A 20,488-nucleotide genomic window follows, 5' to 3' on the forward strand; every position below is an offset into this window, starting at 1 on the left:
GAATCTGCTATTAGAGGTGACAACACAACTTTTGACATATCAAATCCTTTAAACTGAGCTAGAACTAAGAACAACTTATGCATTGTCCTTCTACGAATATGGAATTGGTCTACAGAAATTATGAGTAGTGGCATCACATCTTTAAAGCAGATGTTATCAAAGGTGCAGATGAAGAAAGCAGCATTATCTTTAAGAATCTTATATATCTGAGAAATGGTATGCAATGCTGAAAAATAAATAAACAATAAGTACAAAGAAAAGTTGCATTCTGTCTCCCAGTTGCTAACCACTAGTTGTTAACCACTTGTGGTAGTTTACATAATTTAGAATTATGACACAGTATTATTCTTCTGAATGATTTGTCTGAAGGATTCTTTCCACAAGAGACTGAGAAAATGTAGTCTCATGGACTGTTGCTGGCTTATTTAGCCTTCAGATTTTGTAAAAACTGCAGAATTTCGATCAAATAGTTTTAAATTACCACTTTAAGACCTCATGTTCAATTGAGATATTATTTCACAACTACAAAAAAAAAGTATTTTCAGTAAATTTGCCATATGAACAGTTATTGAACATATGTCTGTGTGACTGATTCTGTCACAAGGAAGAAAATTTGCCCAGTAATTCCTTTATGTGGCTTAAGAGCTGCAGCTGAAATAAATGGCATATTCAGAGATACACAATTTCACAATTTAATAGCTTCAAAAATGGAAGGGGTGGTGGGCTTTACTACACCATTTGATAAAATGTTTCATTTATTGAAGTCAATTTTTGTTAAAATTGTATGCTATATTGCTATTTGTGGTTGCTAACTTTGACCTCATGTTATCTGGCACTCAAAGGTTACAGGCAGCTCTGACTTCATGATTTTGCATCACTAAGTCCATACATAATGTCAGATTTTTTTGCAATGACAACACATGAACAGATCACACTAGCTGGTTAACTATGAAGATGATCCAAGTCTTTTCCTGTACATCCCACAATGACTGTTCTTTTCATGATTAAAACTAATAATTTTTATTTACTCGTTTTGATAGTAAAAGAAACGATAATCTAGAGTAGTTATCTCATTTATATCACAAAAACAGTAACCTTTCTTCCTCTAAAAGGTCTCTGTTGAATTATTTTTAGAATCCCTTGAATAGCGCTGAGCAGCATTTTTTCGAATTATGCTCATTGTTATGTTGGTTTTTTAGCATCATTTTGCTTTAATCCACCGGCGGCGTCCTTTAGCAATGAACCCAGTTGCCATGCCTCAGATGTGAGTCACAACACCAGGCTGGGGCAGCTCATTCCTGAAGGGCAGCAGCCAGGAAGGGGCCCATGCTGAAGCAGTTTGTGAGGAGCTGCAAGCTGTGGGAAAGACTTGCACAGGAGAAGTCCATGGAAGACAGTCCTCCATGAGAAGGGTCTATCAGGAGAAGAGAGTGAGGAGTTCTCCCCCTGTGGAAGAAGCATCAGAGGAAATGTGTAAGCATAACACCCATTCCCCATTCTCCTGTTCCAGTTAGGCAGAGAAGATAAAGAAGTGAGAATAATGTTAAGACTGGGAAGGAGGGAGGTGGGAGGGAAGGTGTTTTTAGCATTTGGTTTACTTATCATTATCCTACTGTGATTTAATTAGTAATAAATTAAATTAGTTTCCCCAAGCTAAGTCTGCTTTGCCTATGACAGTAATTGCTGAGTGATCTCCCCCTGCCCTTATTTCAATTTATGTGTCTTTCTTTATGTTTTCTCCCTCCAATCCAGTTGATGAGGGAAGCAATAGAGCAGCTTTGGCAGTCATCTGGCATCCAGAAAGGGAAAACACCATCTGAGTTTAGAATATTCAGGTCATTAAATGAAAGATAATCACTTTACTACGAAAGAGTTTCAAACTACACCATGTTCTGTAGATTCCTCAGCTTTGTCTATTAGAGTTGCTTCTGTTAGCTACCATCTGAACAGTAACTTTTCATTCCCTATAATCTAATAAATCTTCTGCATATTCCCTTTTCTTTCTTTCTCACTCCTACATCATGATAGCTTAATCTCTAACTTTCTTCTAACCCATTTTTTTTCTTTTTTGGTATTAGTGATACATTCCTTTTTCCTTTTCATTACAGAGACAAGCTCCTTATACCTATTAAAAAAAAGAAAGAAAAAAAATTAAAATACACTTATGGGATTCTAAAATTTATGCCTCACATTCATCAATAAATACATGCTTTTTGATACAAAAAAAAAATCCTCAAGTTCAAATGGTAATTAGAAAAACTAGTGTAAAGCAGTCAGAATCAATGAAGTGAGTCAACAAATCACAGTTTGGACAGAAAAGACACTAAAACACTTAAAACTTACCAAACAAATAGAAAGAGAAATGTTTCAATCAGCTAGATATCTTAAATAAAGTTCCCTCCCCAATCAAAGAAACCCTTCAAAGGCATGCTGAGTCAGGCACAGCTCACCATGAATAAAAGTTTTCTGCGTCTCATTTTTTTCCCCATTATTCTCCTTTTCACACCTGGGAGCCTCAGTAGTATTTTAATGTTTAATGATGATGGTTTTTCTCCATTCAATAACTTGATTTGAATAATGATCTGCATAATGCTACAAAATGGAGTATGGTAATGTTGCTTTATCACCTGAGGCAGTAGAGTTTGCTTCTCCAAAGAAAGAAATTTTCATTGGACAGGCAACAAAATGAAGTCAATTCCTGAACTCCTGCAGGGCACTTTTATCTGTTACACTCATGACATTTTAACTGAAAGTGCGTAGATCCAATTAGTCAGAAGCAAAATTGTAATCAATACTGATTTATGAAAATTTCCCACATGTAAAACTACTTGTTTGGGCAGAATAAATTGTTACTTGTATAGTTTAATCTCTGTGATTTCTTATATTTCTTTGTTCATGAAAATAATAAACCCATTTGTTAGAATTGAAAACTTCCAACTGCAGACATCTGAAACACATATTTTTCTACATGTATATGTACAGATGTCTACGGCTGCTCTGAGGACAAGAAACTCCAGGCTCAGGGGTCTTATATACGAGGAATGAAACTGGATCAGCTCCTGACTGGTGATTGCTTGTGATGTTGTGAAAATTAATGCTAGCTAGTTGCCAGACATTCATCTGTTCTTTTACAGATTAATTTCTGTGATCTCTAGCCCCAGGCAAGCCTGAGAGTATTACAAGCATCACAGTTTTGTAGGCTGGAATCCCTTTGAAAGTGAGATATTTTTAATCATTTTAATTGTCTTTCCCTTGACCTTTTCATTTCTGCCATAGCTGCCTTGAAACACACCAATCTTCAATCAATATTCCATGTGCTGGTACCTCATAATTTTTATTTTGTCATCTCTTTATTGATACCTTCATTTACATTTCTGCTTAAAGTTTGTAAGTTTTCCTTCTATATCATTTTGTGACTGTGCCAGCATGCCCACCAATGTCTAAACGGCTTTTCCTGAGTTACCACCACAAAAGGTGGATCATGCAGCCAAAGAAAGAAAAAGGGATTCTGTAAGTAGAAGCTCAGAATATGACTGGTTTTGCTCACACCAGGGTTCTAGGAAGTGTTATTCACTTTTCTCAAGTAGCAAGTGATAGGAGGAGGTGAAATGGGCTCAAGTTGCAACAGTGGAAGGTGAGAATGGAAAAAAAAAAATTATCTTACAAACCATTGTCAAATGGTCATTATAAAATATTTCTCTTGGCAAAGAAAGCTTTTAACGTGGAAGGCAATGATTTTTGGGAAATTTCTGCTTCCAAACAACACAAGACAAAACTGAAGCATGGAGTCCCTCTCTCTAGAGTATTAGACACAAAAGTTTTGATTTTTTCAAATGACTGCTATTTCTTCTTTGGAGAATAATTTTCTGTTTCTGTATTTGAAGCACATCATCTACCTCCTCTTGGCTCCATGTACAGTAGTAAATTACAGCAAATCTATTACAAGTAAAAAAAAAAAATCAAACAGAATACTTTATAAGATAAACCTCCCTAGCTCACTCCAAATAGAAAATTTAGCAAAATGAAGGATGACAGTGACACAGAAATTTGCTTTATGCATTTATAAGGATTTAGGAAATACTAATTTTTTTCTAGTTTCATAATTTCTTGTAAAATATATTTATTCTTTATTATGTAGATATTTTTGTATACCTTAAAATTTCACAAATACATAGATAGTTGGATGAACTTAATGATAAAACCCAAACAGAACCAGTCTCTCCAATGAACTAAACCTATTTTTGTATGACATAATTAGTTCTACAGACGTCTGTGAAATATAATATGAGGCAGAATAATTTAGAAGCATATTATTTTAAATATGAGATTAGCAACCAAACATGTTTCCTCCTGCTGACTGAGAAAATCAAAGTGCAGCCTTTTAAAATGCTGAATTACAACAAGGGATACAAATAAGAGGTTACAATGGAATAATGGATAACAAAAAATACAACTTGCAAACCAAACAATGCAGAAGCAAATAGGATCTTCACAGCTCCACAATTAGGAGAGCAGAGAATGACAAAATATACTTGTTAGTAAATCTAAAACCACAGAAATTAGTTCAAGGTTGTCTTCCCTGTTATTCTATCGCTCAATAAAACTGTCTGCTTACTGAGTCTAAAAAGTGAATAAAGCTGACAATGGCTCACTCCTAGGAAAAAAAAAAAAAAAAAAAAAAAAAAAAAAAACCACAGTCAAGATCATATGAAACTGATAGTTATTGAGCCCTTTAAAAACATATAGCATCACTTTAAAATCAAACTGCCACTTTAGGGGTAGCAACAATTTTATATGAGGTTTTCACTGCCATTCAAATCAATTGTGGTTTCATGTTGAATAATGTGTAAGTAGTGTTTCAAGCCTTCAGGAAGCACAACAATAATTCATATTAAGATGACAAGGCTGTGAACTGTCCCATATTGCCTCTTTGTGTTTAACTGAATGAAAAATTAAAAAAAAATAAAACTATCTATTACCTCTAATAAAACTCAATTTTCAATTGGATATATGAATTATATCTGAGTATGAGATGTGCAATAAAAAATGCCCAGAAAAGTGGTTAAGGCAAATTTGCTTTAATAGCTGTAAGGAAAAGAATCGCCTCTTCCAGATTTTTGGTAGGGGTTTGGTTTTTTGGTTCTTTTTTGTTTTGTTTTTTGTTGTTGGTGGTGGTTTGCTTTGGTTTGGTTTTTGTTTTTTGGGGGTTTTTTGTTGTTGGGGTTTTTTTTGTTTGGGTTGGTTTGTTTTTGTTGGTTTTTGGGGTTTTTTGTGGTTTGGGGTTTTTTTTAATTTTTGTTTCTTTAGTTTTGTGGTTGTTTTGTTTGTATTTTTTTAATCACCATAAAGCAATATATACCTTTCCAGGACACCGTAGACCTACTAGAGAATCTGGTCTGATGGCACAATTCAATCCTTGTTTGCACTGCTCAGTGAAAACATCAAAACCACCAGGGCCTAGCTACAAAGGAGTTTATTGACACTTCACATATTATTACAAGTGTGTCCCTTGTAGAAACTGCTGACTCTAATAAATACATTTTGGTTAAGCAGGTAAAATGTTTCACTAAATTAGATTAAATGCTATTTTGCATTTCAGATGGCATTGTTTTTTGATTGCCAATACATAAAGAAGTAGAAAGTCATTGATTTGCAAAATGAAGAGGCAGAGATTCATATAATATTACATGTCCTGATATCTCAAGTGAAAAAGTCTGCATTTTTATGAAAATAAATTTACCCAAAGTGAGCTTTCTAGTTTTGTCAAATTATAGTGTGGTGGCTTAATATTTGTTCATTTGACATACTCAACAAAACACTGGAAAAACTGGTTCCAAAGCCAGAAGAACATCATTGAGATCTCAGAAGAACATCACTGAGATCTCAAAGTGAAATGTACAAGTATTTCTTTTTCCTGGAAATAAACTACAGTAATTATTCTGGAAAAATTATTTTATCATAATCAAAGAAACAAACAAAATCAATAGTTCCCGTATTTGACTAGAATAATTTCCATAATTGTCTTAAGTCCCTTAAGAAAAATAATAAAAATAAATCACTGTACATTGATTTTTAACTTTCATTATTAGATTATTGAAATATTAGTGCAATCTTTTTCATCTATTTTAAAGCAGTAGCAAGACTTGTCATTATTTAGATGTAAAAGAGAATATATTGCTAGCAAGATTTTTGATTTATGAATTGCATTAAACATTGACTTTTGTTTTTTCCAAAAGCAATAAATATTTTGAATTTAGATACTTTTCCACCTATATTAACAAGATGTACAGAGATAAAGAATGACAAAACAAGTAGGCCAGATGATAATTTGGTCTGGCTATTTGATATCATAATTTTCTGTAAATTATCTTGATGTGCAGGATAAAGAGGATAAAGTCTGTTAAATAAGAATTGTAACTTCCTTTATGACAAAATTAAGGTTCTTAAAAAAATGCCAGTCACATTGAGAGAGACTGCATCCTGTTGAAAACACTGATCCCAACAACATGTAGCATTCCCTTGTACTTTCTTTGCCTGAAGATTTATTAAGACTCACATTTAAAATTTTAAAAAAATATTACCGAAGAAAACCTATTTCCTTCTCAATAGAGACTACATGTATGGTATTTTTCGATGGCTATCTCCTGTAAATGTCCATATTGCTATGAGAAATGGTGAGGACACAGTGCACCATCTCCTTGTGCTCTGGGCTCCCCTGCTGCTCCTTGGCTCTACTGAGGGCACCAGGCCACTGGCAGAGTGGGGGGCAGTAACAACACTGAACTGTGCAGCTGGAGAGCTGAGGCAACCTGGAGCACATTGACCTGCTCCATACTCTTGTGTAAACAGGAACATTTTAGTTTATTCTGGACTGTGCTTGTAGAGACAATAATCTTGTTCAGCCCAGCATCAGGGAAAATTTGTTTGAGCTGTCATGTTCCACACTGCTTCTCGCTTCTTTTGCACCCAAACAAGTTACACCTGAGAGAGCCTTACAAACCATGCCTTACTAATATTATTCATTTTTTTTTTTGCTTTGATGGGCCCTTTGGGGAACTTGTCAGAGAAAAAACTGCACATGTATAGATATGTCCAGAGTTTGCAAAAGGCAACTTCAGCTAAACAAGTTACAAACAAGTACAAGTTACGCATCGTACAAAAAGAACATTTGTTGCAGACAAAATTAACCTTGATATTCTCGCATATAGATTGCATTATTTAAGGAGAAAAGGAAATATGACTGTATTTTGAAATCCTTCTGTTTCAGCTAACATTTTTCATTGCTTACAGCTTTTTGTTAAGAACGTATTTATAACTGTTCTTGGTAACATTAGTCCCAGAAAACATGGACAGATGAAGGCACATGGTGGTTTTAGAATTGGAAAATTTTGAAGAAAAGAAAAGGGGAACAAATCTTTATGAAACTTGTCAGTGGTAGCATGGGTTTTTTAAGCTTGATATCTGTGTCTAAAAATCAAAGTCCCAGTGGATAAAGGTAAAAGTCACTTAACTGACAGAATTCCTGAGTGACTGAAAACTTGCATCTGTTCTTTATAGGTTCATCTTTAAGATTTCTCACTAGAAAACAGCAGTTGAAAAGATTATCTTATAGCAGTACTAAATAATAGACTGTTCTGCGACATTCAAAGGTCTGAGGCTCCCTGTGGAACTAATGACATTTGTACAGCAAGTCAGGCTGCTTCTGCAAAGGAGGATGGTGGAAGAGGGAAAATGATAGTTTTTTGACAGAATGTTAACCCCAAGTTGCCAGATTTTCTAAAAGATAACTGCAAATGAGAGAGCTCTAGTAACACTTCTAATAAAGGACCAAAGTCCTAGATGAATTTTAAACTCATACACTTCCACTGATTTTGATGTTCACAGCTGATGCTCTGTCCCTGACACTTGGAAGAGAGGAAATAAATGCCATATTGCTGTGCTCTGACAACAGATCAGTAAGGTACATTTTCTCAGAGGATATAATAAGCACTTTATTAAGGACACTTCCTTTTGCTTGTCATTGCAACACTCTATTTTTTCTTTTCCTTTAAACACCAAAGTTTAAAAGGTTTCTCTGGACTTGAAGTATGGCTAGCTCAGTCATTAAGCATTGTCGTGGCCTCCAAATGAGATCTGTTCCTATATTTAATCCACTTCTTCACTGAAAAAATATTAAGGGAGAATTAAATCATGCGCTTTTCTCACCCAGGAGACAATTTGACCTTACATGTCCTGAATGCCCTTAGTACAGGGCTTTAATATGTGCAGGAAAAATATTGGGAAGACTTTTCATAACTCTGATTGAATGTGAGGAAAATTGCAGCTGGGAATTTAAGAGTCAGAGGGAAAGAAGGCAAGTGAACGAGCATAACTCGCTTGTCTCCTGGAAGAGAGAAGAGCTCAGCGCCAGACCTCATGCCTGGTTGTGTTTTACATCCTCATCTCTTTGGCTAGCCCTCTTTACTGGGAATCTTTTTTCATGTATGATAGCATAACTTCAAGCCAAGGGATAAGAGTGTATATGTCTCTGATATCCCACAATCCTGATGCTCAAGCCCATCTCCTGGTGTATGGGAGTCAAATTATTTCATAACAAGATAGGTCTGCTGAGGAAAATTGCCACCAAAATATTTGTAAAAGTCATTTTGTTCTGCTGCTTTCTACCACCCACTGCCTGATGCAGCTGTCTGTGAGGACCAGCACAATTACCTGCTTTGTAGATTTCTTTAGGGATTTAAACAGAATTGAGTAGCTATCTGTCTAAAGTCATATAACAAGAGAACTCAGTTGGAAGAAGAACATTATCTTCTCAACAGGGCAGCTAAATCTGTGTTTAAGCACTCAGTCAATTTCTGCCTCAAGAAGCTGGAGACTTAGGCAGTGTTACAAGTAGATGCTCTTGATTATTGTCTGAATCTTGAACCGAGAGCCCAAATTCCCAGCTGAGACATGTTTCCCAGGGTTGCATTTAGCCCCATGGGCAGGCAGCACTACCTACTGGCACTTGCCTCAAAACCTGCTCAGTCTTTCTCACTTTAAACATAGGCATGCAGAGAAACTGAGACACCGTAAATGTTTTAGAGATGTGACAGGATTTCTCACTAGGATTACAAAAGAGATAAAGAGAGAGATTTACTGTGCATTACTAAAAAATATGGTCCTTCAGGGTCAGCCTGTGCTCTGAAAAACATTTTCATGAAACATTGCATGCTGTCTAGCTAGTAGAGTAACAAGCTATGTTTGAGCATAGGACTAGCATTTAAACCAAAGTAGTCATTATATCTCTCCAGCTACATACTCATGTGTTGCCACCTTGTTGCAAAGGCTTCATACCTTCTTGGTGATTTTCATGGGCAGCTCCTCTTAGTACTGACTCTTTCTTCTTCCCAGCACAGCCAACAAACTCCATCTCACACCTCAACCAGCCAACCTGCTCTTTTACAATACCCCTCTTAATTGGATCCAGTTGTGGCCTGTTAAGGACAGGCTTGTTCTTAATGCTTGATAATTAGCACAGCTGTAACTCCTTAGGGGTGAGATTACCTTCACCACTATCTCTATTCTCCTACCTTCTATCTATCCACACTCATGTTACCTATGTTAGCTAAATGCAGACTTAGAATAAGTTCCCCTGAGGCATAATGTTCCATATGTACTGGGTATAATATTTTCTCTGGTAGCTGTTTACATTTCCAAATCTTTGGTGTAGACAAACAGCTTTTTAGATTTTCTGGCCTGTTGACTATACTGAAACCATCCATGCCCTCCCCTTCTCTCAACTACGATATGTGAAAGTGGTTTTTGTCAGCAGAAACTTCCTGAACAACCTTTAAATCTTAACGTTTGTAGCTGTTACAAAGAAAGTCAGTAATGCCTTGTACTGTTTTGGCTTTAAAGGTTCCTTTTTAACTTTGCTCCCTTTTTCTTTGTGATTCCAAATTGACAGATGGAGTTCTCATGTTGCTGAGATATTTAAAATTAAAAGTAGTAAAAAACTATTTCAAATTTTAAAACAAACCAACCCTAAACCTTCTGCCCTACACTCCTGTTCCTTCTTCAGTAATTGAAGAAATCTTTCTTTTTGTATGGAAATATCTGAAAAAAATCATCTTATCCTTTTTGGTTAAAAAAATACTCTTCCTGTATTGCTTCTACTCAATACAAGAGAAATTAAATAGGCATATAAAGGACAGGAAAAAGCAAATTAATATTTTTTTTTTAAATATTCATTCTTCTTTCCTACCAAACAAAAGCTAGAAGCTAATATTACACAAAGCAAAGAAGATTGAAGCAAACTGAATTCACCCTTGATTGGTACTATATCAGTATTTTCTGAAAAAAGTATTTATGGTTTCAGTGTTCAAGCTGAAAGATGGAGTGGTACAGAGACAAAACCATGTTAAAAATATCCTGCATTATTATCATGACTGTTACAAACCAGTTTGCTCCTTTAGTTTTACAGGTGGTTACCGTTGCATTGCCTGGATCTGTTCTAAGAGCACAAAGTGCAAATGCAGAGGGCCTTTTTTCACTTCAGATTCCATCATAAGCTCTCAAAAACCAATAATGTTTTCCCCACTTCTAATGGTTCAGCACTGATTTCTATTACATATAGAAGTGGTCCTGCAGGTTTTAGACTTTCCTTTTTTCCCCTCAATGCTTTAATTTCTTGGTAAATGACAGTTTGAATTTCTGAAATTAATACATACAAATTTTAGGTGAATATGCTTTTAAGAAAATTTTCCCTTTCTGTGTTGACTTTCTCATTTCAATAAAGTCTCTGAAACTGAATCCAAATGATTTTGTGTGGCACTTTATAAATGAGTCTTAGAAATAGTCCAAAGAAAAAGGCCAGAAAAGCAGAAAATTATGCCACTGGGTACTTCCAAGCCTCTTACCTCTCTTGATAAATACTGCATCAAAGCTTACCCTATAAAGCAAACAGTTTCCCTGCTCTTGAGTGCTGTGGGTTTAGTTTGTTTTTAACAGTTTCTCAATTGAGTCTGCCAGCAGGCCCATGATCTATCCAGCAGTGATAACAGTGTGCAATACACAGCCTTTTCCTACACAGCTTCCCTGCCTCTCTTTCTGTGTCATAGCTGTCTCTGTATGCCATTGGGCAGAAATCCAAACTTAGGGCTTTAGCCAACTCCAAATTTACTTCACCATTAAAAAGGTTCTAAATTTCAATTCTTCAACAGCTTCAGCATAAACGACTGCATACCCTATCTTCATCTTTTTAACTAGTCTATTTCCCTTTATCTCCTCTAATAATTTACTAACAGACACAGACTTCCCTATTCTAAAGTGCAGTATATTCTGCTAATTATTTGTATAAAATAAATTGTAAAAGAAAAAAATATTACTTAATTATCACTATATTCTGCATTGCTTTAAAATTAGCACTCATTTGCGTTGCAGCAGAACCTGTTGGGCCCCACTGGGAGCAGGGTATTATTGTGCTTATTGCTATAGGAACACAGAACAAGGATCAATCTCAGTCCTAAACTGCTACTGGCTGCGTCAGGCAAAAGAATTGCTCTACCTTGTTTAACAGATGCCGTACCAAAGCACAGAGATTAAACAATTTGCTCAAGAAAATCCATGGCAGAACTGAACCCAGGTCTCTTAAATCTGAGGCAGATGTCCAGTTCAAAAGATGTCCATTTGTCTTCCTTAGGAAAAGTCACATTCTGTAAACATCTGTGTCTTATCTGCTGTCTCAGTGTAGCCTGACTCAGCAGAGATTTCCCGAAGCTATCAATAAGAAAATCTTTCATTTCTGCTCTCTTCACACATGAAAACTTTGAAACTTCAGGACGTTTAGATTGTGGAATTTAAAAAAAAAAAAAGTAGACTTGCTATTGCCATAGCCAGAGTTTCATGTCTGACAGAAAAATCTGGCACAAACACAATTCACTTTCATTGCTGCAAACAAGATGTAATGGAGCAGCCTTGCAGCAGCCATGACTGCCACATATCATCATTGCATTACTTCCATAAAATTAATCCCTTGTGAAAGGTACCATTATAATAAAACAATTCACAATAATCTCCCAACCAGTGTTTCTGCCTGGAAACAACACGTCACAGTCAGGAGAACAGTTTCAATTAACAACACTCCCCTTGTTTTGTACCAATGCCAACAAGCTCTGCATCAGCACTGCATCCAGCCAGCCCACAATAATGAGCTTACTGGTAACATCTGAAATGGAAACTGAACCTATAATTTCAAGATATTTTACAAATAGAGCAGGGACAGAAGAACACACAGTGGAATATGGAATATTTGTACCAGAGGTATTTGTGAGCTAGTTTATATCTGTATGTATATTAAGCAGTGGGTCTTACACCATCCTCAACAGAAGACATTATTGGTCAGGGTGAGTATTCAAGTATTTTTAAAGAAAACCTGGACTATGTGGCTATTTTCTGAATTCATATTACTTGGAAGCTGATCTCCTCAAATATGGGAATTAATAAGCAAATAAAATAAAATTAAAGCAAATTTAAAAATAAGCAAATTAAATTTTCTTATGATATTTTGGATTAAATCTTCTTTGATACCTCAATATAAACAGGAATAACATTATGTTTAATTTATTTTTTCTTTGAGAGTGATGTATTGAAATAGTCTGGTCAGAAATAGAAACATCAATAGAGCTACACTGCTACTTCTACATATGCTAGTATATTTCTCTGTGCTCAGCCCTGTGCTGAATCATCTATATACATCCTAAAAGGCCCCAGGGTGTCAGAGGGTTGAGGCATGACATATCTGATTAATAAGGCCAGTTTGTTCAATCCTTTCCTTCTCAGGTCACAGAACAGGAAAAAGTGATCCTTTCAAACCTATAGAGTTTTGAGTAAAATTTCTAAATTGAAGTGTGTTAATCAGATTTGAATCCTTCCTACCTGAAATACCCTGAGCCCATGTTGTTTAGAATGAAGTTTTACTGCAAGTCATTTTGGACTGTGGCATTTAACAAGGAAAGTCCACCTGAAAGAATTAAAGAATTGAGTGGGCAGAACAGCAAAGAGATACAAGCACAGCACTGTGATTTCTTTTGCTAGCCTCAGGGAAGAATAGAAAGGGAAATCCTTCTGCTGCTATTAATGACAGACTCTTCCCCCAGAAAGTTAAGGCATCTTAAAAAAAATGTTCAGAATATGTTAATGGTTCTTTGTGCAAAGCCACGTTAGGAACTTCCATGCATCTCTGGAAAAAAACTGCCACAGTATGTTAATGGTGCCAGTCAGTGTAATAAACTTAGGTGCAACCTTAGTGACAAGAGGTTCCTGTTTTGAATCTTTGCAGTTGTCTCAAACAGCTCAGACAGCAGGATGGTCTGAAAGTTAAAACACTCCATGGGAAGGTGAAAAGTGCCTCAAGCAGAAGCAGGATTTGAATCTCAGCAAATCTCAGCCTCCTGTCCCCAGCTCACACTGTGATCCACTAGGGAAGGAGCCTCACACTGTTGGGTCTCTCACATCTCTATAGCACCTCCATTAAGGAAATTTTTTAAAGCATTCCCAAGCTCTGGGAATCTAACATCTTGACTATTTTTTATGCTTATGTATTATTATTAAAAGGGAGAAAACCAGACAAAATATAGAGAAATGCATTTGCCCAAATTACCAGTGCAGAAAACTCAATATTTCCTAAACATAAAATAATAAATTTACAAGTATGTCTATATTACAAGTTGGATTTATTAACCTAACTTATAATACAGAATTCCGTTTGACTACATAAAGCTGGATCGCGCATCATTCATGTGATGGCTAAAAGAAATAAAATTGAATATTATTTTCTGATTTCTACTCTTCAGTCAAATACACATAAACCTTTACTAGCAAAAATTATGGGAAAACCTATTTTATCTTCTACAAAATATTATAGAATTGTGGAAAATTTTTGTACTTCACATATTTATTTGTTTTGCAATTAATACTTTTTTTTATTTTTAAACTTTTCCCCAGTGTGTTTCAATTGCTGTTAGAATTGTAAACAGTCACCCCTCTTGAGAGAGGTTGTACTTAAATAAAAAAGAGCTAAATAAGTAACAATTTCTAAAAGAGCTATTCACATAAGGTCCAAAAGGGTCATAAAGGCACTGCATATTTCATCCTCCAAATTTACTTCTCATAATATATTCAGTAATATTCTTCTTTTGTCTTGCTATGTAGAAAATGCAAAAATAAAAAAATTCTAATGTTTTAGTCTTTGCAGTAGTAGAAAATAATTTTACTGATTGTTTCCTATGTACTCTATATGCTCTGCATGCTCCTATATATATAGCCATTCCTATATAATTCTATATCCTCTGTAGAGATTGCTCCTTTACACACAGTCTTACCAGAAATAAAACCTTAGAAGAACTTATTTAGTGTTATGGGAGGTAGGCTGTGATTCTCACATCTGCTTGCAAATTCACAGAAAAGGATGATTGAAGGAAAACAAAAATGTCTTATCTTTTTCAGCTTATAACTGCATTTCACTAGCCTTGTTTACAGTAGTAATGCTGCTGAAGCTGAAATATGAGTTCAGTTTTGGAAATGTGGAAGAGACAGTCCAGCAGATTTCTCTGTTGCAAAAGACCTTTTAAACTCCCTGTAGGAAACAAGACTTAAACATGGAGTGCTTAACATTTAAAGCTACAGTGGGTAAATAAATTTGGACTTTAAAAAGCTGTGCATACTTTCATATAATATTAAGAGCAATACTTCTTCAGTGAAAAGAGATTGTCCATGAATAAAAGGTAATATGAATTTCTTTGATGCCAATTTTCTCTGAAGCCATAAAATCTCTATCAAATGCAGACAAGCAAAGCAAGCTCCTTGCTAAATGTCAAGCAAATGGTCAAGTACTTGTAAACACAATCTGAGGAGGCTGTTGACTATATGGTGCACTGCAACCATTTGGAACCCACTACAGCCAGCAGTGTAAAATGGTACACAGTTACATACATGCATACATTTAAATGAAACCACCTAGCTCCCAAAGTTATTTATTTTAATATTTATATGGGTTTAAATAGTGTTACTGATGGGGTTTTTTCAGTGAATTTTGACCTCTCTGGCAGTTATATGAGAAGCTGTTGATGTCAAACAGGTTTAATATATCAGAAAAAAAACTCTAACTACATAAAAAATGACACTTTTTAATTATTTTTTTCTTCCTATAGCTATTCATCATTCATTCCTCTTGTCAACACTTGACCCTTTATGCTACATTTCCTTTCATGCAGTGTCTTACCTTAACTAATGTCTCAATGAATTCTTCTGTCTGATAAAAAGAAAGAAAATAAAATGCACGTTAGCTGCGTTGCAGCTTCCTGAAATTTCAACACTGCCTATACTCACTCAAAGATAGGAAAAAAGAAAAGTTCAACAAAAACAAGAGCTTTGTTTTTCAGTATATTCTAGACCAGTGTTTGTCTTTCATGGGAAATACAATCTCACTTTCTATTCTTATTAACCCTTTGGCTTGTTCTGCACCTCAACCCATGAGTTGGTACCAGTCTTTTGCAAAGTGTCTTTATTGCACAGTTGAATACAAGATGTTCAATGGGGCCATGATCTCATGACATTCACTAAATTTTATGCCAGCAAGTTGAAAGCTTCTCCTAAGCTTCAAGTAGAAGTGTCCATATTCCATCACCAAATCACCCAGTTCTTGATATGCAACTTCTTAAACTCTCTATTCCTACTATTCATTATTTTGCATGATTTTGTGAAATCCTATGTATATAAAAAGTCCATCTGTCTGAAAGTAAAATCATGACATAGATCATGAGCTGTCTCTAGACTAGTAAATAATGAAGGACAATCAAAGAAGTTTCATAGAGCAAAACAGATGATGACAATGACAGTGGTGAGGGGCTTGGAACACAAGCCCTATGAGGAACTCCTGAGGGAGATGGGGTTGTTTAGCCTGGAGAAAAGGAGACCCAGAGGTGGCCTTATCACTGTCTCCAGCTACCTGAAAGGTGGCTGTGCTCAGGTGGGTTGGTCTCTCTCCAGGCAGCAACTGACAGAACCAGAGGACACAGTCTTAAGCTTCACCAAGGGAAATACAGGTTGGATATTAGGAAAAAGGTTTTACAGAAAGAGTGATAAAGTACTGGAATTGTCTGCTCAGGGAGGTGGTGGAGTCACCATCCCTGGATGTGTTTAAAAAAGTTTGGATGTGGCACTTGGCGCCATGGTTTAGTTGAGGTGTTAGGGCATGGGTTGGACTTGATGATCTTGAAGGTCTCTTCCAACCTTGTCATTCTGTGATTCTGTGACCTGATGCCCACACTATCTGTGTTTCAGGTATTCTACTTCCACTGGCTGAAATGTGGTTCTGTGAACTAAAAACCTGTTAGGACCATGTTAATTCTTTGAGTGTATCTTCTGGTTCAGTTTCACCTGAAAACAACCAATTTTGCACACTTTAAGATTTATATGATTGAACCAAACTCAGCAGACAGAATCATATTTTCTGCAAAAACGATTCTAATCTAAACCAAAAACCTAACAGAGCTGAATCCAGTTTCCCCTCACATTTTTGTACATTAGGTGGCTCCTTATAGTAAGTTCGGTGATTAACGTGGAACTGCTAGAATTCTTTTAAAAATCCTAAAGATATAAATATAATTAACAAGAAAATTAGTCATTCTAAGTATTTTCTTATTTTTTATTTATTAAGATTTCTAATTTTATCTAATTTTGCTCAACAGACATTTATCACACATTCCTGAATATGCAAAAAAAGTCCCCTAGGAAGTATGTCTGCCTAGTAAAATAGGTTTGGAACGATCTAAGGCTGAAAATGGCTAGCCTGATATAAAATTAAGTTTTTTATATAACAAGCCTAAATTTCTAACATTCAGGAAATCATAATTTTGAAAAATTCTACCTAAGAAGAATTTTAGACGTGGAAACTAAAAAGAAAGCCATTTTCAAAGAAATTAGTTTGGTAGTGACAAGTGGCATTTATAATTATTAAACTAGAGCAAGATACAAACTAAAATTCTACATACTTGTTCTCATGTTTTCTCTTGATTTTTTTTTTTCTGGTTTTCCAAAGTGTTTTGGTTGTGGTTTTTTGGTGGGTTGGTTGTTTGGTTTTGGTGTCCTCAAATAAGTTGAAATGGGCTTTGTATTTTACATGTAAGATCAATCAAATGGAAAAAAAACCCCAACCAACTAACAAACTAAAGCACCTCACATTAATATGTTTTATTTTAATCTGAAAAAGTTTTTAAAATGTTCATTTATACACACACCTTATATTTTGCTGATAGACTTTTCCGAATTAAATCCAGCAGCTTTAGGATTGGATTTAAAAGCAAATAGCACATCTCATATTTGGATGGAAATCACCTCTGAGATGATTACACTGAAAGAAACACAGAAACACACAATTTTGAGTGACTGGCTTTCTGCAGATCATCTCATAACACCAGTGTTACAGAGCCTTTCCAGAAAAAGCAATTCTGCTTCTGTTATGATTATTAATACTGCTGTGGGTGGTTACATGAGTTGCAAAGAGATTTTGCTTGACAATCTTGGAAACTTTGACTACTATGACTAATTCCTAGGCTTAAAAGAAGTTGATCAGTCTTTTAAAGAGTTCTTAATTTGTTAAAACTTTCAATTAAGCTTTGCTATAATTTTTTTAAAAAGTAGATTTTTAAAAAATAACTCTAGGATTTAATGTATTTCCAGGTATATTTTACACTAGTAATTATTTAACATCAAATTTACATAAACCTTGGAATATATTATCTTACAGTATTATAGCTTTCTCTGTGTCACTGAACTGTGACAATAGACCAGAAGCAATTTCAAAACTGTCATTTTATCAAGTTCATGCTTTGATTTTTGCATATTCCACATAATTTTAGTGATGCATGCATGTCTAGGATTACCAGGGAGAAAATAGCACATCAAAAATCATTTTAATGGATTTCTCCTCATGTTTTTTTTAAGGTTAGAAATAAAATGCTATTGCTTATTAGCACCATCACATAAACATTTGGTAAGGAGTGCTCCTTCCAGGGGACTAAACTGACTAGATATCTCCTCCAATTTCATTAATTCTAAACAAAAAGGAATTTTCCAGTCCTATTTCAGCTTCTTACCTAACATCAGCTTTCTTTAAGCAGTGATTAAGGACTGATAAAATGATGTGGTTTCAAAGAGTAGGCAGTAGAGAACCTAGAGTGCAGACTAAATACTACAGGAAATAAGGGGCAGGTGGAATAAGACAGAACAGCAATACAGTTTTATATATGGTCAGAAGTGAGTGAACATAAATCTGTTTTGAAATGAAGGGCTGTATAATATCACCATTACCCGAGCACATGTAAACTATTTCTGAGCCATATGGGAAACAGAGAGCCTAAAATCCTCAGGCACACTGAAGAGATGCAGTGCTCTTCCCTTTCTGTAACTACAGAATATGAAATATGAGTGCCTCACTAGGAGATTGCTAAGCTGAATTATCATTTTTATCTACAATCAGAGGGCATCCACACCTATTCTATATAAAAAGTGGAAGTCTGTCAATGTTGCAAATCTACAGGATATACCCAGCTAGTGAAGAATTCTCATTAAGTGAGAAACAAAGTCCAGTTTGTATATATAACTGTACTTGGGTTCATTATCCCACATCCAGCTACTCTGGAATAGACAGTAGCAGATGGAAGATAACAAAACCTTGTCTAAAAATATATGTTAACACAGCACATTAAAGCCTAAGCACTGCACAAAAATAGAGATCCAGCACAATACATATTCTGTTTGTTAATTCACTCATCAAGTCTTTGTCCGCAGTTAAAAGTTCCTAAAATACAGTGTAGATAACACAGCTGGTAATGTTTAATTAAAATATTTCTTCTGCTTTGGTGAAACTTAATTCTCTATTGAATCATATTCAGAAACATCTCCTTTGCTGAGAAACAATCAGGAAAGGCAGGATTCCCAAGTGTACACCCAGTTCCCCATACCTAAGGAAATATCAGAGATTATCTCAGTTTTATTGTCAGGAAATACCACCACAGAAGCAAAAGACTTCAAAGCAGAATAATCAGGGAATAATCCTTTCCTCATGAGTCCCCTTCAGAAGAATGTGCTCAAGTTATTGTGAATCTGCAATCAGTCCCTAAACACCACTGGGATAAGAATGGAAAATAACCAAGTTTTGCACATTTTAAAAGAATCAGAAAACTTTAGTAACTTAATTTGGATAACTAACAGAATTGGAGCTGAACACGTTCTATGATGTCACTTAGATAGCCAAAAGTTTGTTAAACTTGCCACTGGCTAATTGCATACATGCACATAGAGGACTTTTTGCATAAATAGTCGAATGTGAGCCCATGTGGAAATCTGATTAAAGCAGAAGATACTATCTGCTTGAGTACCACCCTGCATGCGAGAACCCAAAGAGTAGACAAAGGTTTCTGAACTCTTTACAGGACAGACTTTGATCATCCAACAATATTTGCACAACACTAGCAACTAGTGTGGTAAGAGTTTAACTTCTTCCAAAAACTTTCAGAATTGTACTAGCTGCTCTTTTTACAGCAGAAAACTTGCTAATCTCCTGCTCACTTAACAGCAAGGAAAAGGCCAGCAGGTCTGCTTTTGCCAAACACCTACAACTGTTTTGACATATTATTTCTCACAAATACAAACAGTACAGAAACCATCTCCTCTCTATGTGGCCCCTTACCATTACAGCAAATTTCTGCTGCAAAATGATTTAGCTGTAGGGCTCTCCAGAGAGACCACCTAGATAGAAAGACAGATGATGCAGCAGAAGCCTAGAAACCTTAAAAACAATTAAGATTTGATGTGTTTGTAAGATCAAACTTGATGTCAGATCAAAAATAGCATTTGTGTGATAGACTTCTCAAAATCTAATGAAAAATGAGCTGTAAGTTTAATTTCCTTTCCAACACTATCTTAAGTATCATAACTCTGGTTCGTGTGCAATGCTCAAAGCAAGCAAACTTCTATTGTTAAAAAAGGCCTTGAATATAACCTTTAAAAAGACCTTGCAACTAATGTTCTGTAAACAGCAGCTTACAAACCACTTTGATTTGAAAAAGTATAACGATTTAGAAACTATTTAAGAAGCTACAGAAAATTGTCAGAGCAAAGAAACAGATGAAAAAGAGTAGGTGGCAATCACTTAACTTATGCATTACAACCTTCAACAAATACTGCTTGAGCTTCTTAAAATACAAACCAAGTTATTTTCAAAGAGCAAGCAAGGCCTTGATAAAGATTCCCTTCTGTTCCAAACATCATTTTCCAGACCAGTACTCTCCATAAACTGCAAGTTGGTCCTCCCTCTTCTTTAACAGTTACACGCCATTTTCTAAATTACATCAATGTCCTACTAGCAAGTTTCACAGATGAAATCCTGTCAAGCATGTGGTGAAGATATTTGAAGCACAATCAGCATAAGAAAATATTTTTATCATAG

This window comes from Passer montanus, unplaced genomic scaffold (genome assembly GCF_014805655.1).
Source record: "Passer montanus isolate IOZ18808 unplaced genomic scaffold, ASM1480565v1 scaffold3, whole genome shotgun sequence".
NCBI classification, from domain to species: domain Eukaryota; kingdom Metazoa; phylum Chordata; class Aves; order Passeriformes; family Passeridae; genus Passer; species Passer montanus.